The 26,620-nt window shown below is 42.5% G+C and overlaps 1 pseudogene; it reads right to left on the minus strand.

Annotated features, from left to right (window-relative positions):
* Positions 1-1,334: 1,334 nt before the first annotated feature.
* LOC120045882 lies at positions 1,335-26,139 on the minus strand (annotated as a pseudogene).
* Positions 26,140-26,620: the final 481 nt, after the last annotated feature.

Below are 26,620 nucleotides of genomic sequence, written 5' to 3' on the forward strand. Positions count from 1 at the left end.
GGTAGAGGTCCCGAGTTCTCGCCAGGTATGGGCCAAATCGGAAGTGGAACCACTAATCAGTGGTGTAAAGTATTTAAGTAAAAATACTTTAAAGTACTACTTAAGTCGTTTTTTGGGGTATCTGTACATTACTATTTATATTTTTAACAACTTTTACTTCACTACATTCCTAAAGAAAATATTGTACTTGTTACTCCATAAATGAAGATAATAAAAATAAAATAATGTTAAAAAAAGGATACAATAATGAGATGTATCCACCAATCCAAAGAAAGGATAGGTGGGAGCTAGACAGCACGCTGTGCCGCTTCGTGGACAAACGACTCTCATTGTTAGGGTGGAGAGACATGTATCTTGTCAGTATATCCCTAATCTTTGGTGGTACTCGCTAAGTAAGCAGCATGACTTAACAGCGGTGCCTAGTAACTCGGATCTACAGTTGCGCTCAGCGGCTGTTAATAACAAGTGTCAAGTCTGTCGCTCAACCATTAACTGAATTGTATAATGATTCCTAAAGAAACAAACAAGTAATTAATTGATTGTTAATGTGTAATTAACATTTACAATATCTCTAAAAAAGTTAATATCAAATCATGTCTTTGAACTATTAAACGTCAATTCAGCCTCTATGCAAGGAGTGTGATTTTGCTTGTTTGTTGAGTATTTTCTCAACAGCCTTTGTGATAGAGAGCGACTCGGCCCTACGTATTTCGCTGGTTTGGTTTGTGACTCACTGACACCGCCGCTGGTTAGAAGGGAATAAGGCAGTCCCAGAGTTAATACACATACATAACTTTAATTCACACACAGGACAAGATGAACACGGGGATGTATGAGGTATATACATGGGTATAGTTCTGTAAAGGTACAGAAACAGAGAGATAATTAATATACACATGGAAAGCAATGAATAGAGCAGGATGAACGTCTGCATATGAAATGGGCTAAAACAGTGAATAAAAAAATGGAAGAGAACTGCAATAGCACAATAGGTAAGGATTCTCTCTAATAACCAGGTATTAAATATTAGTGCAATAATAACAGCAGAGTTAATGTAAACATCTTACCTAATACTATACAGTGAGGCTATACAAATGGGAAACATAAATAGCAAGCATTACACTAAAAGGTAATAGCCAATACTAATAACAACTTCAGCATATAACATTGTAATAGCTACGTAGTGCTATACAAAGCCAAGCTAAACCACATTAATTATTTACTCAAGCATTCCATGTACATACTGTATGTCCACCCACAAACACAGACTGTAATACCACGTTCAGGTATAGCGTGTCAATATTTACTCCCTTTTGAGAGTGTTGTTAGGCTGGCTAGCCAATCAGGACCTGGAGAGACTGCATGGCTAGAGCGTACACAGGGGTGAGACACATGGCTATTGTCTGATTGGCTGAAGCCATGAGCTGGAGGAGACGAGGGGGAGAAAGGGTGAGGAAGGAGGATGGGTGAGAGTCATTCATCATGGCTCAAGCCAGACATAAACAACAACACACATGCTGGAAATTAGTCCCACAGCGCCCTCAGCAGGGACATTCTGTAACACTTGCTCAAAAAACTGAAGAACGAATCATTTGGGGTGCTGCAGTTCAAACTATATTGTGGTTATCGCCCTCATGGCAGTCAAGCAAAACCTTACAAAAAATATTGCAGTCACAGTGCAGTAAAACTGAATTACACTACAGTATAACTGCAGTTATAGTGCAGTATGCTGGAAATACTGTGTCCAAAATAACACCGTTTTTTTTACTGCAGTAATTTTGCTACAGTTATTCTGCAAGTACTGCTTCCAAAATACCACAGTCGACTGCAGTTACTGCACTTTTACTGCAGTTTCAAAACTGCAATCTTTTTTTGTAATGGTAACACATCCGCAAGTAGTCGTTCAAAATCGTGTCCGGTTGCTGCCACAACTAGACCTGGTTTCAAATGTAGCAAGAAATAATCATATTTTTATGTTTAGCCATCAACAAATGTACATTGTTTAAAGCACAATTGTACATGTCTCAGTCACAAATGACATCCCTAATATGCCCCTTATGTAGTGCTGCACGACTTCAGGATTTTTGGAGTTGACTCCAACCAGGAGTTGACTCTTGCTCGACTCCCAAAACACTTGGAAACATGCCTACCTATGCCTGGCTGTGGCCCTTCCATCTCTCTCTCCCTCGCTAGCTCTCTCTTTCATTGCTGTGAAAGATGTGAGAGTTTGTGTTCTCAAAGTATACTATGGAAATTAGTTTCCTCCTTTCAAAAATACAGAATCGTAGAAGTCTCGACACCCAGAAATAGGAGTCGACAGGCAAGGACTGGTGGAATCAACTCTTTAGGAGGCGACTCCCCACCACTACCCTTGTGGTGAATGAAAAGTGAACAAGAGGTTTGTAGTATCAATACTCTTTGTTTGCCGGTAGGCGGTCCTGTGTGCTCTGGGCATTACTGATTCAAATTAATGAAATAAGTCGAAAGATTTGTTCTTTTCAGTGGGCTAAAGTACTTAAGTAGTACTTTGTAGTGTTTTTACTTAAGTAGTTTTTTGGGGTATCTGTACTTTTACTTAACTATTTGTATTTTTGAAAACTTTTACTTCACTACATTCCTAAAGAAAATATTGTACTTTGTACTCCATACATTTTCCCTGATATCCAACAGTACTAGTTACATTTTTAATGGTTAGCAGGACAGGAAAATGGTCCAATTCATGCACTGGTCATCCCTACTGCCTCTGGTCTGGAGGACTCACTGAACACAAATGCTTTGTTTGTAAATTATGTCTGCATATTGTAGTGTGCCCCTGGCTTCCATAAATTAAAGAAATATTTTAAAAATTGTTCCGTCTGGTTTGCCTAATATAATGTCACGTTCCTGACCTATTTCTGTTAGTTTGTTGTATGTGTTAGTTGGTCAGGACGTGAGTTTGGGTGGGCATTCTATGTTTTCTGTTTCTATGTTGGTTTAAGGGTTGCCTGGTAGGGCTCTCAATTAGAGGCAGGTGTTTGGCGTTTCCTCTAATTGAGAGTCATATTTAGGTAGGTTGTTTCACAGTGTTCGTTGTGGGTGGTTGTCTCCTGTGTCAGTGTTTGTCGCACCATACGGGACTGTTCGGTTTGTTTGTACATCGTTCTTTTTGTGTAGTCTATTTTCCCTGTTCGTGCGTTCTTCGTGTTAATTGTAAGTTCGTATAGTTCAGGTCTGTCTACGTTTTCGTTTTGTTATTTTGTATTATTCCAAGTGTTTTTTCCGTCTTGTTTAATTAAAATATGTCATTTCACAACGCTGCGCCTTGGTTCAATCACTACTCCTCCTCTTCGTATGAAGAGGAGGAGGAACACCGTTACAGAACCACCCACCAAATAACCAGAACCAAGCAGCGGTGTAACGGGAGGAAGGGACAGCGCAAGAAGGAGGAATGGACATGGGAGGATGTTTTGGACGGTAAAGGTTGTTACACATGGGAGGAGATCCTGGCTGGAAGGGATCGCCTCCCATGGGAACAGCTGGAGGCACTGAGGAGAGCAGAGGCAACCGGAGAAGGGAACCGGCGTTATGAGGGGACGCGTCTAGCACGGAAGCCCGAAAAGCCCGTGAGTACTACCCAAAAATTTCTTGGGGGGGGGCTAAGAGGTAGTGGGCCAAGGGCAGGTAGGAGACCTGCGCCCACTTCTCAGGCTAACCGTGGAGAGCGGGAGTACGGGCAGACACCGTGTTACGCAGTAGAGCGCACGGTGTCTCCTGTACGTGTGCATAGCCCAGTGCGGGTTATTCCACCTCCCCGCACTGGTAGGGCTAGATTGAGCATTGAGCCAAGTGCCATGAAGCCGGCTCTACATATCTGGCCACCAGTACGTCTCCTTGGGCCGGCTTACATGGCACCAGCCTTACGCATGGTGTCCCCGGTTCGCCTACATAGCCCGGTGCGGGTTATTCCACCTCCCCGCACTGGTCGGGCGACGGGGAGCATTCAGCCAGGTAAGGTTGGGCAGGCTCAGTGTTCAAGGGAGCCAATACGCCTGCACGGTCCGGTATTTCCGGCGCTACCTCCCCGCCCCAGCCTAGTACCACCAGTGCCTACACCACGCACCAGGCTTCCAGTGCGTTTTCAGAGCCCTGTTCCTCCTCCACGCACTCTCTCTATGGTGCGTGTCTCCAGCCCAGTGCCTCCAGTTCCGGCACCACGCACTAAGCCACCTGTGCGTCTCCAGAGCCCTGTACACACTGTTCCTTCTCCCCGTACTCGTCCTGATGTGCGTGCACTCAGCCCGGTGCCACCAGTTCCGGCACCACGCACCAGGCCTACAGTGCGTCTCAGCCGGCCAGAGTCTGCCGTCTGCCCAACGGCGCCTGAACTGTCCGTCTGCCAAGCGCCGCATGAACTGCTCGTCTGTATTGAGCCTTCAAAGCCGCCCGTCTGTCATGAGCCTGCAAAGCCGCCCGTCTGCCATGAGCCTACAGAGCCTTCCGCCAGACTGGAGCCGCTAGAGCCTTCCGCCAGACAGGAGCCGCTAGAGCCTTCCACCAGACAGGAGCAGCCAAAGCCTTCCGCTAGACAGGATCAGTCTGAGCCATCCGTCTCCGCAGCGCCATCTGAGCCATCCGTCTCCTCAGCGCCGTCTGAGCCATCCGTCTGCCCAGTGCCGTCTGAGCCATCCGTCTCCCCAGCGCCGTCTGAGCCATCCGTCTGCCCAGTGCCGTCTGAGCCATCCGTCTGTCCCGAGCCATTAGAGCCGCCCGTCTGTCCCGAGCCGTCAGAGCCGTTAGTCAGTCAGGAGCCGCTAGAGCCACTCGTCAGTCAGGATCTGCCAGAGCCACCAACCAGACAGGATCTGCCAGAGCCGCCAACCAGACAGGATCTGCCAGAGCCGCCAACCAGACAGGATCTGCCAGAGCCGCCAACCAGACAGGATCTGCCAGAGCCGCCAGCCAGCCAGGATCTGCCAGAGCCGCCAGCCAGCCAGGATCTGCCAGAGCCGCCAGCCAGCCATGAGCGTCCAGAGCGGTCAGCCAGCCATGAGCGTCCAGAGCGGTCAGCCAGCCATGAGCGTCCAGAGCGGTCAGCCAGCCATGAGCGTCCAGAGCGGTCAGCCAGCCATGAGCGTCCAGAGCGGTCAGCCAGCCATGAGCGTCCAGAGCCGTCAGCCAGCCATGAGCGTCCAGAGCCGTCAGCCAGCCATGAGCGTCCAGAGCCGTCAGCCAGCCATGAGCGTCCAGAGCCGTCAGCCAGCCATGAGCGTCCAGAGCCGTCAGCTAGTCATGAGCGTCCAGAGCTGCCATGTATCCAGAACTGCCCCTCAGTCCAGAGCTGTCTCTCTGTCCGGAGCTGCCCTTCAGTCCGGAGTTGCCCCTCTATCCTGAGCTACCTCTCTATCCTGAGCTACCTCTCTATCTACCTCTCTATTCTCACCTACCTCTATGTCCTGAGCTACCTTGTCCCGGAGCTGTCCCTTTATTTTGTGTTGCCTATATTAGGTGGGTGGAATGGAGGGGTGGTCATTCTGAGGGGGATTAGCAAGCTGGGATTGACTATGGTGGGGTGGGGACCTCGTCCTGAGCCTGAGCCACCACCGTGGTCAGATGCCCACCCAGACCCTCCCCTAAACTTTGTGCTGGTGCGCCCGGAGTTCGCACCTTAAGGGGGGGGGGGGTTATGTCACGTTCCTGACCTATTTCTGTTAGTTTGTTGTATGTGTTAGTTGGTCAGGACGTGAGTTTGGGTGGGCATTCTATGTTTTCTGTTTCTATGTTGGTTTAAGGGTTGCCTGGTAGGGCTCTCAATTAGAGGCAGGTGTTTGGCGTTTCCTCTAATTGAGAGTCATATTTAGGTAGGTTGTTTCACAGTGTTCGTTGTGGGTGGTTGTCTCCTGTGTCAGTGTTTGTCGCACCATACGGGACTGTTCGGTTTGTTTGTACATCGTTCTTTTTGTGTAGTCTATTTTCCCTGTTCGTGCGTTCTTCGTGTTAATTGTAAGTTCGTATAGTTCAGGTCTGTCTACGTTTTCGTTTTGTTATTTTGTATTATTCCAAGTGTTTTTTCCGTCTTGTTTAATTAAAATATGTCATTTCACAACGCTGCGCCTTGGTTCAATCACTACTCCTCCTCTTCGTATGAAGAGGAGGAGGAACACCGTTACATATAAGCCATTTGAAATTATTTCTACTTTAACTTTTGATAATTAAGTATATTTTTGCAATTACATTTACTTTTGATACTTAAGTATATTTAAAACCAAATACTTCAAGTAGTACTTTACTGGGTGACTTTCACTTTCACTCAAGTGTGACAATTAGGTACTTTTCCCACCACCGGTTAATTTCACTGAACGAGTCGAAAAGATGTGTCAGTAAAAAGAGCTGAACTTCCCAACCCTATGTGCTTCTTCCACTTGTGTACAGACTCATTCATGGGTTTTTCTTTATTTTTACTATTTTCTACATTGTAGAATAACAGTGAAGAGATCAAAACTATGAAATAACACATATGGAATCATGTAGTAACCAAAAAAGTGTTAAACAAATCAAAATATATTTTATATTTGAGATTCTTCAAAGTAGCCACCCTTTGCCTTGATGACTGCTTTGCACACTCTTGGCATTCTCTCAACCAGCTTTCTGCCCATATAAGACATGTCTATGTCGTGGAAATGTGGCTGTTACTTACAACGTCATTCTAGTCACATTAGTGCACGTTAGCAGCAACCGTCCCGGGTATAGGGACACCGATCCCTTAGAGGTTTAAATCTGTAGTCTGAAGCATATGCATACATGCCATCAAAGTATTCACACCCCTTGACATTTCCACATTTGTATTGTTACAGCCAGAATTTAGAATGGTTTTACATTGAGAGTTTGTGTCACTGGCCTACACACAATATCCCATAATGTCAAAGTGGAATTATGTTTTTTGAAACGTTTACAAAGTAATAAAAAAATTAAAATGTCTTGAGTAAATAAGTATTCAAACCCTTTGTTATGTCAAGCCTAAATAAGTTAAGGAGTAAACATTTTCTTAACAAGTCACATAAGTTGCGTGGACTTACTCGGCATGCAATAATAGTGTTTAACATGAATCTAATGACTACCTCATCTCTGTACCCCACACATACAGATAATTGTAAGGTCCTGCAGTCAAGCAGTGAATTTCAAACACAGATTCAACCACATAGACTAGGGAGGTTTTCCAAAGCCTCGCAAAAAGGGCACCTATTAGTAGATGGGTAAAATAAATAAAAAAGCAGAAATTGAATATACCTTTGATCATGGTGAAGTTATTAATTACACATTGGATGGTGTATCAATACACCCATTCACCACAAAGATACAGACGTCCTTCCTTACTCAGTTGCCGGAAAGGAAGGAAACCGCTCAGGGATTTCACTATGAGGCCAATGGTGACTTTAAAACAGTTAGAGTTTAACGGCAGTGATAGGACAAAACTGAGGATGGATCAACAACATTGTAGTTACTCCTCAATACTAACCTAATTGACAGAGTGAAAAGAAGGAAGCCTGCACAGAATAAAAATATTCCATAACATGCAGTCTGTTTGCAACAAGGCATTAAAGTAAAACGGCCAAAAATGTGGCAAAGAAATTCACTTTTTGTCCTGAGTACAAAGTGTTATGTTAGGTTAAATCCAATACTGACACATTACTGAGTACCACTCTCCATATTTTCAAGCATAGTGGTGGCTGCATCATGTTATGGGTATGTTTGTAATTGTTAAAGACTGGGGAGTTTTTCAGGATAAAAATAAACAGAATAGAGAGTTAGCTCTATTGTGCTAACTCTCTTTTCCGTTTAGTCTGCTTTCCACCAGACACTGGGAGATGAATTCACCTTTCAACAGAACAGTAACCTAAAAAACAAGGCATATCTACACTGGGGTTGCTTACCAAAAAGACAGTGAATGTTCCTGAGTGGCGGAGTTACAGTTTTGACTTAAATCTACTAGAAAATCTATGGCAAGACCTGAAAATTGTTTCCTATAAATGAACAACAATCAATTCGACAGAGCTTGAAGAATTTTGAAAAGAATAATAGGCAAATTAGTTCGCACAATCAGGTGTGGAAAGCTCTTCGATACAGTACTTACCCAGAAAGACTCACAGCTGTAACCGCTACCAAAGTTGCTTCTACAAAGTATTTACTCAGGGGTGTGAGTTGACGCTGGAGCCATGGGCCAGTGAGACATGGGTGCCAGCCCAGGTAAATGGAAACAGAAAAGTCTGTGTATTTTAAAATATATGATCATATATTTAAAACCCATATATAAACGTGACATATATTTTAAAATGTATGATCACATATTTTAATAACATTTATAAATCTCACACCCCCCATAACAAAATTATAATATGGATATGTATTTTCATCTTGTACTCAGAAAAAAAAAAGTACTTTCATTTATTGTTATGAAATGTGTTCCACAAATGTTTTTTTTTTTTTTTACATGGTATATAATTACTTAAATTTTAGTGTTAGGCAACTTTATGACTACTTTGTCTTATCTTTGTTTGTACTGTAGATGTTGCCATCTCATTTTGATATTAGATTGAGATGGCACATAGACTATTGTTGTCCACACCCTGATCCGTTTCACCTGTCTTTGTACTTGTCTCCACCCCCCTCCAGGTGTCACCCATCTTCCCCATTATCCCCAGTGTATTTATACCTGTGTTCCCTGTTTGTCTGTTGCCTGCTCGTTTTGTTCATCAAGCCTACCAGCGTTTTTACCCTTGGTCCTGTTGGTTTCTAGTTCCTGTTTTTTAGTTTTCCAGGTTTTGACCATTTAGCCTGCCCTGAACCTGCCTGCCGTTCTGTACCTTGTCACACCACACTAGATTATTGACCTCTGCCTGCCCTGACCCTGCCTGCCGTTCTGTACTTTTTGGACTCTGATCTGGATTAATGTCCTCTGCCTGCCCTTGACCTGTCGATTTGCCTGCCCACTGTTCTAGTAATACACTTCTGTTACCTCGACACTGTCTGCATCTGGGTCTTCCCTGAAACGTGATAATTGTAGGTTTATAATTTGTAATGTACAAGTTTTGAAAACGCACAGATATCTAAGTATGAATATTTATTTTTCGCAAATTATAGTTGTGGCTGCCCATAAGATTATGGAATCACATTGTATTTATAAAACATGGTTTAGATATTGTTCTAATCAATGACTGTATATGGTTGTAATCAACTATTTTGGTTTAAGTCTTCCAAAGATTTCCATTGGGAATTGTTTATGCATTTATGTTGCAACCAGCAATTCCCAATGGAAATCTTTGGAGGACTCAACCCAAAATAATAGCAGTTTACGTCCCCCCTCCCCTCAACAACACTCGAAGAAGATGCCTGTGTATTCACCCCCTTTGCTATGATGCCCCTAAATAAGATCTGGTGCAACCAATTACCTTCAGAAGTCACATTAGTTAAATAAAGTCCACTTGTGTGCAATCAAAGTGTCACATGATCTCAGTATATATATATATATATATATATATATATATATATATACATATATATATATATTATATATATCCACACACACACATACATACACCTGTTCTGTGTTCTGAAAGGCTCCAGAGTTTGCAAAACCATTAAGCAAGAGGCATCCCCAAGCAAGCGGCACCATGAAGACCAAGGAGCTCTCCGAACAGGTCAGGGACAAAGTTGTGGAGAAGTACAGACCAGGGTTGGGTTATAAAAAATTATCTGAAACTTTGAAAATCCCACGGAGCACCATTAAATCCATTATTAATAAATGGAAAGAATATGGCACCACAACTAACCTGCCAAGAGAGGGCTGCCCACCAAAACTCACAAACCAGACAAGGAGGGCATTTATCAGGCACCAAAGATAACACTGAAGGAGCTGCAAAGCTCCACAGCAGAGATTGGAGTATCTGTCCATAGGACCACTTTAAGCCGTACACTCCACAGAGATGGGCTTTACGGAAGAGTGGCCAGAAAAAAAGCCATTGCTTAAAGAAAAGAATAAGCAAACACATTTGGTGTTCGCCAAAAGGTATATGTGGGAGACTCCCCAAACATATGGAAGAAGGTACTCTGGTCAGATGAGACTAAAATGTAGCTTTTTGACCATCAAGAAAAACGCTATGTCTGGCGCAAACCCAACACCTCTCATCATCCCGAGAACACCATCCTCACAGTGAAGCATGGTGGTGGCAGCATCATGCTGTGGGGATGTTTTTCATCGGCAGGGACTGGGAAACTGGTCAGAATTGAAGGAATGATGGATGGCGCTAAATACATGGAAATGTTTGAGGGAAACCTGTTTCAGTCTTCCAGAGATTTGAGACTGGGACAGAGGTTCACCTTCCAGCAAGACAATGACCCTAAGCATACTTCTAAAGAAACACTCGAGTGGTTTAAGGGGAAACATTTAAATGTATTGGAATGGCCTAGTCAAAGCCCAGACGTCAATCCAATTGAGAATATGTGGTATGACTTAAAGATTGCTGTACACCAGCGGAACCCATTCAACTTGAAGGAGCTGGAGCAGTTTTGCCTTGAAGAATGGGCAAAGATCCCAGTGGCTAGATGTGCCAAGCTTATAGAGACATACCCCAAGAGACTTGCAGCTGTAATTGGTGCAAAAGGTGGCTCTACAAAGTATTGACTTTGGGGGAGTGAATAGTTATGTACGCTCAAGTTCAGATTTTTTGTCTTATTTCTTGTTTGTTTCACAATAAAAAATATTTGCATCTTCAAAGTGGCAGGCATGTTGTGTAAATCAAACGATACAACCCCCCCAAAATATATTTTAATTCCAGGTTGTAAGGCAACAAAATAGGACAAATGCCAAGGGGGTGAATACTTTCGCAAGCCACTGTAAATGTTATATTTCAGTTTTTATTCCTTCAGAATAAGGCTGTAACGTAACAACATTTGGAAAACGTCAAGGGGTCTGAATACTTTCTGAATGCACTGTATACATATTTATATACACATACACACACAGTTGAAGTCGGAAGTTTACATACACCTTAGTCAAATACATTTAAACTCAGTTTTACGCAATTCCAGACATTTAATCCCAGTAAAACTTACCTGTCTTAGGTCAGTTAGGATCACCACTTTATTTTAAGAATGTGAAATGGCAGAATAATAGTAGAGAGAATGATACATTTCAGATTTGATTTCTTTCATCACATTCCCAGTGGGTCAGTTGTTTACATACACTCAATAAGTATTTGGTAGCATTGCCTTTAAATTATTTAACTAGGGTCAAACGTTTCAGGTAGCCTTCCACAAGCTTCTCACAATAAGTTGGGTGAATTTTGGCCCATTCCTCCTGACAGAGCTGGTGTAACTGAGTCAGTAGGCCTACTTGCTCACACACGCTTTTTCAGTTCTGCCCACAAATTTTCTATAGGATTGAGGTCAGGGTTTTGTGATGGCCACTCCAATACCTTGACTTTGTTGTCCTTAAGCCATTTTTCCACAACTTTGGAAGTATGCTTGGGGTCATTGTCCATTTGGAAGACCCATTTGGCGACCAAGCTTTAACTTCCTGACTGATGTCTTGAGATTGGTTCAATATATCCACATAATTTTCCTTCCTCATGAAGCCATCTATTTTGTGTAGTGCACCAGTCCCTCCTACAGCAAAGCACCCCCACAACATGATGCTACCACCCCCGTGGTGGGATGGTGTTCTTCGGCTTGCAAGCCTCCCCCTTTTTCCTCCAAACATAATGGTCATTATGGCCAAACAGTTCTATTTTTGTTTCATCAGACCAGAGGACATTTCTCCAAAAAGTACAATCTTTGTCCCCATGTGCAGTTGCAAACTGTAGTCTGGCTTTTTTATGGCGGTTTTGGAGCAGTGGCTTCTTCCTTGCTGAGCGGCCTTTCAGGTTATGTCGTTATAGGACTCGTTTTACAGTGGATATAGATACTTTTGTACCCGTTTCCTCCAGCATCTTCACAAGGTCCTTTGCTGTTGTTCTGGGATTGATTTGCACTTTTCACACCAAAGTACGTTCATCTCTAGGAGACAGAACGAGTCTCCTTCCTGAGTGGGATGATGGCTGCGTGGTCCCATGGTGTTTATACTTGCGTAGTATTGTTTGCACAGATGAACGTGGTACCTTCAGGCGTTTGGAAATTGCTCCCAAGGATGAACCAGACTTGTGGAGGTCTACAATTTTTTTTCTGAGGTCTTGGCTGATTTCTTTTGATTTTCCCATGATGTCAAGCAAAGGGGCACTGAGTTTGAAGGTAGGCCTTGAAATACATCCACAGGTACACCTCCAATTGACTCAAATGATGTCAATTAGCCTATCAGTAGCTTCTAAAGCCATAGCATAATTTTCTGGAATTGTCCAAGCTGTTTAAAGGCACAGTCAACTTAGTGTAACTTCTGACCCACTGGAATTGTGACACAGTGAATTATAAGTGAAATAATCTGTCTGTAAACAATTGTTGGAAAAATTCTGTGCCATGCAAAGTAGATGTCTTAACCGTCTTGCCAAACTGTAGTTTGTTAACAAGAAATTTGTGGAGTGGTTGAAAAACGAGTTTTAATGGCTACAACCTAAGTGTATGTAAACTTCCAACTTCAACTGTATCTTCATGTCCAGGTCTTATATTTAGTCTCATAGTGAAGTGTTTTACCATTTTTCTTTTCAGGACAACCAGAGCTACAAGTAGAATACAAAACAAGTTGACATAAATAGATGTATTCATGAGTTTTATTGACAAATGTCAATAAAAACAGCAAAACCTGTTTAAAATGATACCAGCAGATAATATATGAGGCTAACCAACCTCCTTTGTTTTTTCTGACATGAAATTGTTTCGTGCAAATCCATCCCTTGTATTGTAGGTACATTATTGTATATGAAAATAAGGAGCTGACAATTTGTAGGGTAATTCAAAATGTTGATAAGGATCTTGGGGCGCGTAATTCTACCTTATTTGCTTAGAATGATTTTAGAGTACAAGGTCAATGGCATGGAGGAGGATTGCAGAGATTGTTGATGTTGAAGTTAGGCGAAGAGAGCTTTGCACAATGTTTGCAAGTCAAAACCACAATTTCCTTTACCTAAAGTACCCATTACATGTAGGCCAATGTATTTTACAGGAAGTGAGCTATAATCATCCAGATCAAGACACAGGTATAATGAAAGAGCCATAAGATATAATATATGAGAATCATGATGTTAAGATACCATAATTAAATTTGTAGCATTTGACATGGGAAATTCATGCCCGGTGTTTAATTTACAATGTTGTGTGTTACTGGTGATTTCTACCCTTTGGTGGGCAAATATAATAAAAATTAGTCAACACATTCACAAATAATGGCCTTGATCAGTTTTGAGGTTTAGATTGATTGAGTTTCATAGCTAGCTAACAGAACAAGCAAACATCTCTTGCAAATCTCTCTTCACCCACCAACACTCTCTGCAATCCTCCTCCATGCCATTGACCTTCTGATTTTATCTCTGTATTCTAGCAAAGCGACATCATATAGAATTGGAAAACCAGACAGAGCAATGATTGGCTTTCCTCCATCTTTTTTGGTCTTGCTTGCCTGGAACTAATGGCAGGCGGAACTGTTTCATGAACGGAAGTTTTTCAAGCACATATGCTCCTCACCTGATTGGTTAACGGCAGTGGTGGGGGTGTGCAATTTGCAGAAAGTAGAGCAGAGCTGAACTTTTTCTACCGCTTTGCTAGTATGGTCCTCACCACTCACCTTACCACAATCCCCTGAGCATTGCTCTGCGTGCCCTCTATGAAAATGAATTGGGGCGGAACTTTGTCTGACGATTTCAGAAGTGGTGAAAACAATATGTTATCAAGTACCACTTCCTGACCGATTCGGCCCATACCTGGAGCGAACTCGGGCCATTTTCCTTCCTAGCACACGTGACCGTCCTCCTGAAGAGTCTTACCAGTCGGCGCCATGCAAAAAGCTAGCTATTCGCTGGTGCAGTGGGGACACTTCAAGCTGAAGAGAAGTTTTACACATCCCCATGTGCTACACTTGCATGCAGAGCACTTTTTTTTCACCTACAAAACTTTTGCCAGAGGTCAGTTGCTAAATTAGTGATACAACTATTGAGTGTGCAGATTCAAAATCGTCAAATGTAGTTCTGCTTCACAGAAGGTTAATCAGTCGCAAGTTTAGTGAATGAGTTGCATTCATTCTCAAATTGAGTAGCATGCTTGCAAATCGTATATCAAATCAAAGTTTATTTTATATAGCCCTTCGTACATCAGCTAATATCTCGAAGTGCTATACAGAAACCCAGCCTAAAACCCCAAACAGCAAGCAATGCAGGTGTAGAAGCACGAATATAGAATATAGAATATAGAATTTATTCACATATCAAGTTACATGTGACATGTTTGCAAGTGTTGTTGTATTTATTTCCACGTCACGTTGCGTGCTTGCGAGTTGCATTTATTCTCAAAAGCAGGAAATGTTCTTTAATAATGTAAAATACGCTCAGCATCATTGCAAAAATGTGTAGAAAAGCATGATATTAGCTATAAAACTGCACATTTTCCTCTCAGCCTCATGGCAAAATGTGTAGAATATCATGAAATTAGCTATAAAAGAGAGCATTCTTCTCTTTGACCCATGGTAACATTTGGCGGTCCCCCCCCCCAAAAAATCCTAAATTATTTAATTTAATTTGTTGGGGGGGGGGGCTGCGATGGTCAATGAAGAGTATTCTCACATAGGTGTTCCTTTTGTTCAGGTGTGAAAGGGCAGTGAGGAGTGCAATAGAGACTGCATCATCTGTGGATCTGTCGTGGCGGTATGCAAGTTGGAGTGGGTCTAGGGTTTCTGGGATGATGGTGTTGATGTGAGCCATGACCAGCCTTTCAAAGTACTTCATGGCTACAGACGTGAGTGCTACGGGTTGGTAGTCATTTAGGCAGGTTACCTTAGTGTTCTTGAGCACAGGCACTATGATGGTCTGCTTAAAACATGTTGGTATTACAGACTTGGACAGGGAGAGGTTGAAAATGTCAGTGAAGACATTTGCTAGTTGGTCAGCGCATGCTCGCAGTACACGTCCTGGTAATCCGTCTGGCCCTGCGGTCTTGTGAATGTTGACTTGTCTAAAGGTCTTACTCACATCAGCTGCGGAGAGCTTAATCACACAGTCTTCCAGTACAGCTGGTGCTCTCATGCCTGTTTAGGTGTTATTTGCCTCGAAGCGAGCATAGAAGTAGTTTAGCTCGTCTGGTAGGCTCGTGTCACTGAGCAGCTCTCAGCTGTGCTTCCCTTTGTAGTCTGTAATGGTTTGCACGCCCTGCCACATCCAACGAGCTTCAGAGCCGGTGTAGTACGACTCTAGTCCTGTATTGACGCTTTGCCTGTTTGAGGGATCGTCGGAGGGCATAGTGGGATTTCTTATAAGCTTCCGGGTTAGAGTCCCGCTCCTTGAAAGCGGCAGCTCTAGCCTTTAGCTCAGTGCGGACGCTGCTTGTAATCCATGGCTTCTGGTTGGCGTATGTATGTACGGTCACTGTGGGGACGACGCCATCGATGCACATATTGATGAATCCAATGACAGATGTAGTGTACTCCTCAATGCCATTGGAGGAATCCGGTACATATTCCAGTCTGTGCTAGCAAAACAGTCTTGCAGCTTAGCATCTTCTTCATCTGACCACTTTTTTATTGATTTAGTCACTGTTGCTTCCTGCTTTAATTTTTGCTTGTAAGCAGGAATTAGGAGGATGTAATTATGGTCAGATTTGCCAAATGGAGGGCGAGGGAGAGCTTTGTATGGATCTCTGTGTGTGGAGTATAGGTGGTCCAGAGTTATTTTCCCTCTGGTTGCACATTTAACATGCTGATAGAAATTTGGTAAAACTGACTTAAGTTTCCCTGCATTAAAGTCCCCGGCTACTAGGAGCGCCGCTTCTGGTTGAGCGTTTTCTTGTTTGCTTATGGTGGAATACAGCTCATTCAATGCTATCTTATTGCCAGCCTCTGACTGTGGTGGTATGTAAACAGCTACAAAGAATACAGATGAAAACTCTCTCGGTAGGTAATGTGGTCTACAGCTTATCATGAGAAACTCTACCTCAGGCGAGCAATAGCTCGAGACTTCCTTAGATATTGTGCACCAGCTGTTGTTTACAAAAATACATAGACCGCCGCCCCTTGTCTTACCAGACGCCGCTGTTCTATAATGCCGGTACGTCGTATAACCAGCCAGCTATATGTTGATATTGTCGTCTTTTAGCCACGACTCCGTGAAGCATAAGATGTTACAGTTTTTAATGTCCCGTTGGTAGTTTAATCTACCAAATAACTCGTCCATTTTATTGTCCAAAGATTGCATGCTTGCTTGCAGAATAGAGGGGAGTGGGGGTTTATTCGATCGCCTCCGACTCCTCAGAAGGCAGCCTGCCCTCTGGCCTCTCTTTCTCCGCCTCCTCTTCACGCAGATCACTGGGGTCGGGGCCTGTTCTCGAGTGAGACGTATATCCTTCGCCTTGGGAGTGGGTGAACTGCACTTGGATTCTATCCTCTGAGATTGGGTTCTTTCAGTTGCCGCTAACTGTGCTACATACAAGATCCTTAATTCATATGGCTTGTTGTTGTTTTTTCTTCTCCTGAGCATCTAGCGGAGGAAGCAACAAATGATGACTAAAAATAGAAATGGTACTTGTCTGATGTCAGTCCATGCAAAACTTCATCAAGTGATTTTAGGCACAAGCGTCCACAAAATCCAGCGCAAACCCCTACCTGTAAACAAAGTAAAAAACGAAAGGGGTTATCATACCACACAAAAAGGCCTACATAAAGAGTAATATCATTGATAATTGATTTAAAAAAAGGCACTTATACCCATTATATTGGGTCAACTTACCAAAAATAACAAACATTAAAATCTTAAATTGTTTTCTTTACAAGGCTGTTTTCCCAATAGCGTTGTGCGTAGAGCAGCTTGGTGAAGACTGACAGGAAACTTTGAAGTTGCCCCTACCTAAACACTGGTCTAAGGTCAGTGTCGCCTTTTTCCCCGTAATACTAGTTAGGATTTGATGAGGGTATCTGATAGGATTTGGATAGGATCGGATCAAAGGATAGGATTTGATGAGGGTATCTGATCCTAGATATGGGATAACTAGAAACTTCAACCTGGTCTCAGAGCATTTCGTATTATTATATACGTAAATCTGAGACACTCCATTTAGTATGATATGTTGCGTTTCGTATGGTATGTCTTAATTTGTGGATGTCCATCACCCATTTCGTATGGTATGTTACGAATTACAATTCGTATTATATGTTTTACGAATTTGCTAAATGTATCATATATGTTACAAATTCTAGCTAGGTGGCTAACATTAGCTATCTGGCTAACATTAGCAAGGCTAGGGGTATGTTTAGAAGTTAGGTAAAAGGGTTAAGGTTAGGGTTAGGCAGGGCATAAAATTTACTTTTTGATCCACCAGCTACTGTGGCAGGTCGATTTTTTTAAATCTACCAGCCCCAATATGATTTTTTTCACTCAGATTACACCAACAAAACAGATGAGCATACTACTTTGTAATGTTTCTAAAACAATAAATGTATTAATAGTAAGAAGTAATGTGGTACAGTATATTGTTTAATTTCATTTTTTGTGACCCAAGTTTTTTTAATCAAAATATCACAGATGAGACGACAAATTTCACTTTTTTACTATAAATGTAATTATACTTTACTATTTTTATTTAAAAAATGCAAGTGAAATGATCACATTGTGGAGCCCTGACCACCCGCCAAAGTGGCTGGTGAAATAGACATTTTACCCGCCAATGCCAAAATCTACCTGCATTCGTCAGGTGTTAATTTTAGGCACTGAGGTTAGGGGAAGGGTTAGCTAACATGCTAAGTAGTTGCTATACAGTAGTAAGTAGTTGAAAAGTTGCTAATTAGCTAAAGTTGCTAAATGTTAAAGTTGTCCGTGAAGACATTCAAACTCGCAACCTGCCATCCACCCCAACCCACCATACTTTCGTTTTTGCCTTAAGTAACCATCTGTCTTATGTAACCATACCAAACGTAACATATCATACACATTTTTTGAGTGTCCCAGATTTATGTTTACTATGTTACACCTAGTCTATGAGACCAGGCTGGCAACTTCTACCTGCATCCTGAGCCCAACATGTGCTTTAATTTAACTTTGCTACACTTACAACAATCATGAGTTCTGCAAAGTGTTTTATAATACTGTACTTTCATTATCTGAAAGATATGTGATGATAACAGATTCTTACATTTTTGGTCAGGGCTCTTGCTATGACTGGTCCCACCATACTAGGTATCGTGGCAAAGGAGTTTGTGATTCCCAACAAAATTCCAGCATAACTAAAAAGGGAAAAGGAACATTCACACAATTTTTTGACAGTTACACACATCTCACAACAAGACAATAATTCAATGGTTATTACTGTGTTATAACCATTTTACTATGCTATACATTCCTGGTCATTCCTCTCTCTAATAATGAAGTGCTAGTAACAGTATCAATAGTGATCTCAGTATCTTATGGGGGGGGCAATGTTGCGGTGATTGATGTTGAAGCCGGAGGCTACGAATCCTCCAGCCACGATGAACACTGCCGGACCAATCATACCTACATACATCCACCGAATATGGTAAACATAGGATACATGGAGGGAAGACATTGATAACAAAAAATATATATTAGATTTATCCAAATATAGAGGTAATGTGAGATACAGCTAGAAGATAGAGACAGTGTGGGTGTTTGAACGTGTTTGAATATGTGGATTGTGAGCATGTATTGTGTGAGCATGAATGTATGTGTGGGTGAGTGTGTATATGTGCTCATCTGTGAGTGTCTCTCTCTGTCCCCTGGTAATGCTGCTCCTCACCTATGAGACTGAAGGTCTTCCTGATGACCACAGTGCGGTAGAAGAAGTTCTCCCTCAGGTAATCAGCCAGCTGGCCCCCCAGCACAGCTAGCAGCCCACAGCCGGTGTAGGGCAGAGGCGACAGGGCACCGTTCTAACGGGACCACATACAACAAACACTGGGTTAATGACAGAGACTGTGTGGCTGGGTGTGTGACCAGAACTAACAAACTCACCTCTTTGATACTGAAGCCCAATACATCATTCATGTATGTGGGCAGCAGGGTGAGTAGTGTGTAGAAGGTCCAGTGGTAGAAGTGAGCCACCACTATGACCCACAGCGGCATGGCCTTCAAGATGGACACCCAGGGGATGTGGTCCCCTGTCGGAGAGATCTGAACAAAAGAACATCAAAGATGACCATCTTAAAATAACACTAGACTTGCCCATGTGAAATATCACTTTTATCACAGGCTTATTTGAGGGTGGCTGAGAAAAGCACTTTGTTGATATTTGGCTAGAAACACCTTTTTTTTCAATGTCTCAATGTCTGCCAGGTGTTGCATAACAAATGTGAGGTAAAAATACAATAAAAGTTATGTGACGCAGTAAAAAGGGTTGCATATAACAGTGTTCATAAAAAGGCAGTCAGTTCCTCCTGTTGAGATTGCTGTTGCACCAAATAGTGTGCCAGTTTACACTGCTACTGTACTGAGGACAAAAAAACAACGAAAAAGCTGTACATAACTTCACTGCGTATTTGACCACTGTATTCTATATTTATGTACTTAATGTTCATGAACCTGACACAACCATAGTCTGCCAATTTACAAAGAGTGGGCCTTAGACATAAAGATCAGACACTACAATTCCCAGCTGCTTTTGCAATATACCTCCTTATTCAGGGTAGAAGTGATGTAGTCTCTCCTGTTCTGAGATCCGCGGGTATGTGCTTGGAGTGTTACTGACAAGGAGAGCCCACAGGATGAACCACACAATCTCCACAATACCTAAAACACACACAGTCAAATAATGCACTAATGGTCAAACGGTACGTTTCTCTGGATAAGAGCATCTGCTAAATGACTAAAATGTAAACACAAACACATGGACGGACATGCCGCACAAGCTTTGCTTGTGACATGCACTTAAATTCCCCCCAATCATATTTCCCACCAAGTGTTTTCCCCTTTATGTTCCCTAAAAAAGGAATGCATAAAGGAAACCGTGTCTGTATTCATTGTAAGCATGAACAAAGACAAAACTGTACAAAGCCGACACTACGAAAAACCTGTGTGAAATGGGTCAAATGCTATAAAGTTCAGTTTCACATCTTCTCTGTTTCAAACCCTCTGTCGGCCTTTCCAAATATATAAAATACCCAGGTCCAGTCGAGGTAGAAGCAGATTTGACCAGACAGGGGAAGGGCGACCACTGTACCCAGCTGAGCACCTGGAGAGAGGAGTTTTTTTATTAAGTTGCCTTGTGAAGAAAATCACCTCAACTTAAATAGGTGCAATATGCAGGAATCGCGATGCCATTTCCTGGTTGCTAAGATTCTAATGGTCCGCCTAATTTCAGTTTATGTGACGAAACAAGTAGTGTAGAGAATCATTGTACCATCTAAACCGCTGTGAAATATCTTTTCAATAACCAAAAATATTGTATTGTCAGCTGGTGTACAAAACAAAAAGAGACGCAAAAACTAAACTTACATTCTGACCACACCACTCACGTCGCTAGCGTGAGCGTTGCAAAATAAATGTACACATACGTTAGTCAATCATTGCACCCACACTGCTCGCGAGCGTCTGCGTAGCCAGGCGATAAAATAGAACTTGGTTCTATTTGTGACGCTTGACGCTCTGCAAGTCCCACCTCTCCCATCTCCTCATTGGTTTATAAGAGCATATACCCACGTGGGTCATTGAAAGACAAACTGAGGTCCACACTCCAGCCCAGTTGGTGGTGGTAATGCTCCTTAAAGTTGGTTGCCAACCGCCATATAAAGTCCAAAGAAGAAGAAGAAGAAGCCTGAAAGGAGGAGAGATTACTAGAAACTAACTCGGTTTACCCTTTTATCTGTGAATTAATTGTCAGAGTAGAGGACCTTGTGCATTTCAGTTAAAATAACTCAATTTTTATATCCCAAGACAAATTAGCTAGCAACAGCAAGCTAGCTAGCTAAATTGCCATGCATTTTTAATGCTTTTCGACCAGTCCCCGAATATAGTTGGTTCAGAGTTCGTTTTGATAATTCAATATTTCAATTGTCCTGATCACGTCTGGTGTGGGTGGACAAAATCAACATACGCGCGATGGTGCACGTATGAGCATTCTGGTCAGCCTCCTTTGGCCGCCTTTCCTTCCAGTTCTCTGCTGCCAATGACTGGAATGAACTGCAAAAATCACTTTAGCTGGAGACTCATATCTCCCTCACAGATCATTGCACCTGTACATAACCCATCTGTAAATACCCCATCCAATTACCTCATCCACATACTGTTATTTATTTTATTTATTTTGCTCCTTTGCACCCCAGTATCTCTACTTGCACACTCATCTTCTGCACATCTATCACTCCAGTGTTTAATTGCTATATTGTAATTATTTCGCCACTATGGCCTATTTATTGCCTTACCTCCCTTATCCTACCGCATTTACACACACTGTATATGGACTTTTTCTATTGTATTATTGACTGTATGTTTGTTTATTCCATGTGTAACTCTGTGTTGTTGTTTGTGTCGCACTGCTTTGCTTTATCTTGGCCAGGTCGCAGATGTAAATGAGAACTTGTTCTCAACTAGCCTACCTGGTTAAATAAAGGTAAATTTAAAAAAATGTTAATCACGGGAAGCATAGAAATAGCACACATAACAGATCTACCGCTTCTTAGACTTGCTTTCAATGAGAATGACAGATCTATAATTCACATTTTTATGTGAATTTGGTCAGGTCGCCCAAAAAGTTACATATTGTAACTTTAATAAAAATAATATACTACACATGCAAACATGAGTGAGTCCCCAGAATAAGAAATGTGTGTGCAGGGTGGGTTAGGTGTGCAATACCAGTGTAAGCAATGGTGAGCAATCGGCTCCTCTCCATTGGTGGGGCCCAAGATGCCCACATGGCGTGCATGGTGAGAAACGTCACTCCCTGTTGACAAACAAAAATATCCCTGGGTTACGACTGGGCACAGACTCAGGACACACTGAGAAGTAATCCAATTCGGCAGCCATGGGGGTGAGGAGGGTAAAGATTACAGTTCCCAGGATTCCTAGGCCCAGCAGCCATTTGGCCCCATACTTGCTTGCCAGGTAGCCCCCTGGGATCTGAGTCAGGATGTAGCCGTAGAAGAAGGAGCCCAGGATCCAGCCCTGGGTCTCAGAGTCCCAGTCGTACACACTGGCCTGGCAGACACACACAGAAACAATCCTTAGTCTGTCTGCCCAGAGCAACAAGAGAGTCAACACAGATACGGTTGCTTATCATGTGGTGTTGTGTGCAGTCATAGTGGTTGCAGTATTACATTATTTCTCACAATGTGGTTGTGTTTGGGGCGAGCAGGGCTGGTGTGGTGATACGCACAGTGTGGTTGTGCTTGGGGCGAGCAGGGCTGGGGTGTGCAGGACACACTGATGTGCTGGTGTTGCCGCTGGCATCTGTGTTACGCATGTCAACCATGGCAACACTGAGGTTGACCCTAAGGGCATAAGCCACAAAGAAACCATAACAGGAGAGCAGGGACAGACCGTACCTCGACGAGCAGCACGCAGGGGCTGAAGGAGAGAGGGAGGGGAGAGATAGAAGGAGAGAGTGGGGGGAGACAGAGAGAGTTGTAAGATGCTATAACCCGTTGGAAATGGACCAGGCACGGTAAAATATCACAATAATCAATTATTATTAAAATATGCTGTATTGTCACATACACCTAATGTTGATCATAGAGGACAGCTACAGTATTAATATCTTTTTCCTTCACAATATTCTACAGCATCTCTGTTTTTAGTACCATTAACTATGGCTAAGAGCTGTTTATGAGACTGAAGATTGTTATTGTTGCATCCTTTTATAACCCAGAGCGTTCCTTCGAGAACAGAAGCTCATTTAATGCAACCTGACAACTATTCCTCCCATGACCACTACTCAGAATGGATATGGCTGTGGGAATGAAATGGTGTCTCGTGTCTGTCTACTCTTTACCATGGGGGATCTAAACCAGGAACCTGAGGGTAAGATAAGACCTGCAACTCAGAGTGAAGGGGATGGCTCCCTGTTCATTTAAATTGTTAGACCTATAGGCTACCTCTCACAGTCAGTTCAGGGCCAGGTATAAAATAAATATTTGACAGCTGAATATGGTAATATTGGTAAATAGTGCACAGGCAACAAATGCATGGCAAACCAGTTAAAAAAATGTGTTGTTTTAAAATAGACATGCAAGAATTGAAAATGACAGTTTGTTCTACAACCCATGGCACAAACAAACTGCTGGCAAGAAGAGAATGCAAAACATGAGACAGTGGAGAAATATTTAACAGTGATGGTAGGCCTACTAACAGTGGCACTGACTGACTACACAAAGCTGGCAGGGTGGTTGGTTAGCTAAAAGGTGAGACTGTGTCCCCCATATTCAACTGCTGTTGATATGGTAGGCTGCTTGTAGACCCTACCCCTGTTTGGGAAACACTGGATTAGGCTAAACCCGCCACTAACACAATTACAGTGGGGCAAAAAAGTATTTAGTCAGCCACCAATTGTGCAAGTTCTCCCACTTAAAAAGATGAGATAGGCCTGTAATTTTCATCAGAGGTACACTTCAACTATGACACACAAAATGAGAAAAAAAGAATCCAGAAAATCACATTGTAGGATTTTTAATGAATTTATTAGCATATTATGGTGGAAAATAAGTATTTGGTAAATAACAAAAGTTTATCTCAATACTTTGTTATATACCCTTTGTTGGCAATGACAGAGGTCAAACGTTTTCTGTAAGTCTTCACAAGGTTTTCACACACTGTTGCTGGTATTTTGGCACATTCCTCCATGCAGATCTCCTCTTGAGCAGTGATGTTTTGGGGCTGTTGCTGGGCAACACGGACTTTCAACTCCCTCCAAAGATTTTCTATGGGGTTGAGATCTGGAGACTGGCTAGGCCACTCCAGGACCTTGAAATGCTTCTTACGAAGCCACTCCTTCGTTGCCCGGGCGGTGTGTTTGGGATCATTGTCATGCTGAAAGACCCAGCCACGTTTCATCTTCAATGCCCTTGCTGATGGAAGGAGGTTTTCACTCAAAATCTCATGATACATGGCCCCATTCATTCTGTCCTTTACACGGATCAGTCGTCCTGGTCCCTTTGCAGAAAAACAGCCCCAAAGCATGATGTTTCCACCCCCATGCTTCACAGTAGGTATGGTGTTCTTTGGATGCAACTCAGCATTCTTTGTCCTCCAAACACGACGAGTTGAGTTTTTACCAAAAAGTTATATTTTGGTTTCATCTGACCATATGACATTCTCCCAATCTTCTTCTGGATCATCCAAATGCTCTCTAGCAAACTTCAGACGGGCCTGGACATGTACTGGCTTAAGCAGGGGGACACGTCTGGCACTGCAGGATTTGAGTCCCTGGCGGCGTAGTGTGTTACTGATGGTAGGCTTTGTTACTTTGGTCCCAGCTCTCTGCAGGTCATTCACTAGGTCCCCCCGTGTGGTTCTGGGATTTTTGCTCACCGTTCTTGTGATCATTTTGACCCCACGGGGTGAGATCTTGCATGGAGCCCCAGATCGAGGGAGATTCAGTGGTCTTGTATGTCTTCCATTTCCTAATAATTGCTCCCACAGTTGATTTCTTCAAACCAAGCTGCTTACCTATTGCAGATTCAGTCTTCCCAGCCTGGTGCAGGTCTACAATTTTGTTTCGGGTGTCCTTTGACAGCTCTTTGGTCTTGGCCATAGTGGAGTTTTGAGTGTGACTGTTTGAGGTTGTGGACAGGTGTCTTTTATACTGATAACAAGTTCAAACAGGTGCCATTAATACAGGTAACGAGTGGAGGACAGAGGAGCCTCTTAAAGAAGAAGTTACAGGTCTGTGAGAGCCAGAAATCTTGCTTGTTTGTAGGTGACCAAATACTTATTTTCCACCATAATTTGCAAATAAATTCATTACAATTCCTACAATGTGATTTTCTGGATTTTTTTTCTCATTTTGTCTGTCATAGTTGAGGTGTACCTATGATGAAAATTACAGGCCTCTCTCATCTTTTTAAGTGGGAGAACTTGCACAATTGGTGGCTGACTAAATACTTTTTTGCCCCACTGTATATCAAGACGACAACATTATAAACAAACAGGGCGACGTCCAGACATTGACATACTAAGCCTAACATGATGACTATGACAAGTCAGATAAACTCGTGTGTTGCGGAATAGGTTATCGCCATATGTAACTTAGGCTAGTTCTTGAACTTAATATGCCTGTAAAGGAAATGTTCTTTGTGCATCTTATCTTTGGTGTCATAAACAGTCCTTGGTTCCTGCCTGTGTCTGGTCAAGAGATGGGGAGGGGGGCATCTGTCAGAACGCCCCAGAATATGTTCTTTAAGTTAAGATAGGAGACAGAGCCAGTCACATGTAAGAACCGATCCAATGAATCATGTTGATGTAGGTTTAGATAGCGGTATACAAGGCTCTATGTAAGGAATGCCCTTTTGGAGCGCACTTCAGACCGGTACTTATGCATCTACATTTGACTGTGACCTCTCCAGCTTGCTGACAAAGTGTGACACATTTAATATTTCCGCAACATGCCTAATCAATCAATATTGAAAACTTTTCTGGGTTCTGCCCAGAAAAAAACTTTAATACCTCAGAGGAAGGGAGGAATTATTAGTCCGACGAGTTGCAAATTGAAAACAATAGTTTCTATTATTGGACAAATTCAGCTAGGTCCCTCCCTGTTTCGTTCCGCTTTCTTCCGTTTAAGGAACGTTTTGCAACAGAATTGGTGTAATGAATACACCCCTCCTCTCTCTGGCTGTGTTTACACAAGCAGTCCAGTTCTAATCTTTTTCCACCAAATTGGCTTTTAACCAATCAGATCAGCTCTTTGGCCTATAATTTGCCAAAATATTAGAAAGGGGCCTGCCTGTTCAAAGTCCTTTAGAAATGTTCCTCTACTAGTCTAGGCCAAATAGATATATGGATTTGTCCTAGGCTACAACCTACTGGTGCTGGCATTCATAGGATAAGCACCATTCTAGGATAAGCACCATTCTAACAGGTGCCGATCTTTCTCATTTATTTGGGATTGAGATGCACCACTGAAATAACAGGCCTGGGATGTAATGTGAGAGTCGTTCCTTGTCATTTCAGCAGGCCATGACACCCCCCATCTCAGATTGTTCTGAATTCAGTTCTGTAGTTAAAAACAGATAAGCATTCGGGAAACATCTTGTTGCAATATAATTTGATCTGAGAAATTAAGCTAATTGATTGCACCCAAATTGGCTATTTTAATTTATAGGATTTATATAATATTCAATAATTATAGTACCTAACATCCGATGTGGACCAAACTTTTTTCTAACAATGAGCAAAACATGTGCAATCTAAAGAAGTGATCAAAATCCATCTACAGACCCCTCCACACTAAACGCCAATCCCACAACCAGTATATAGTATCAGTTCTCTATTTTTGACAAGTAGTATGGAGCTGTGGCTTG

Source organism: Salvelinus namaycush, chromosome 4, assembly GCF_016432855.1.
Source record: "Salvelinus namaycush isolate Seneca chromosome 4, SaNama_1.0, whole genome shotgun sequence".
Taxonomy (NCBI): domain Eukaryota; kingdom Metazoa; phylum Chordata; class Actinopteri; order Salmoniformes; family Salmonidae; genus Salvelinus; species Salvelinus namaycush.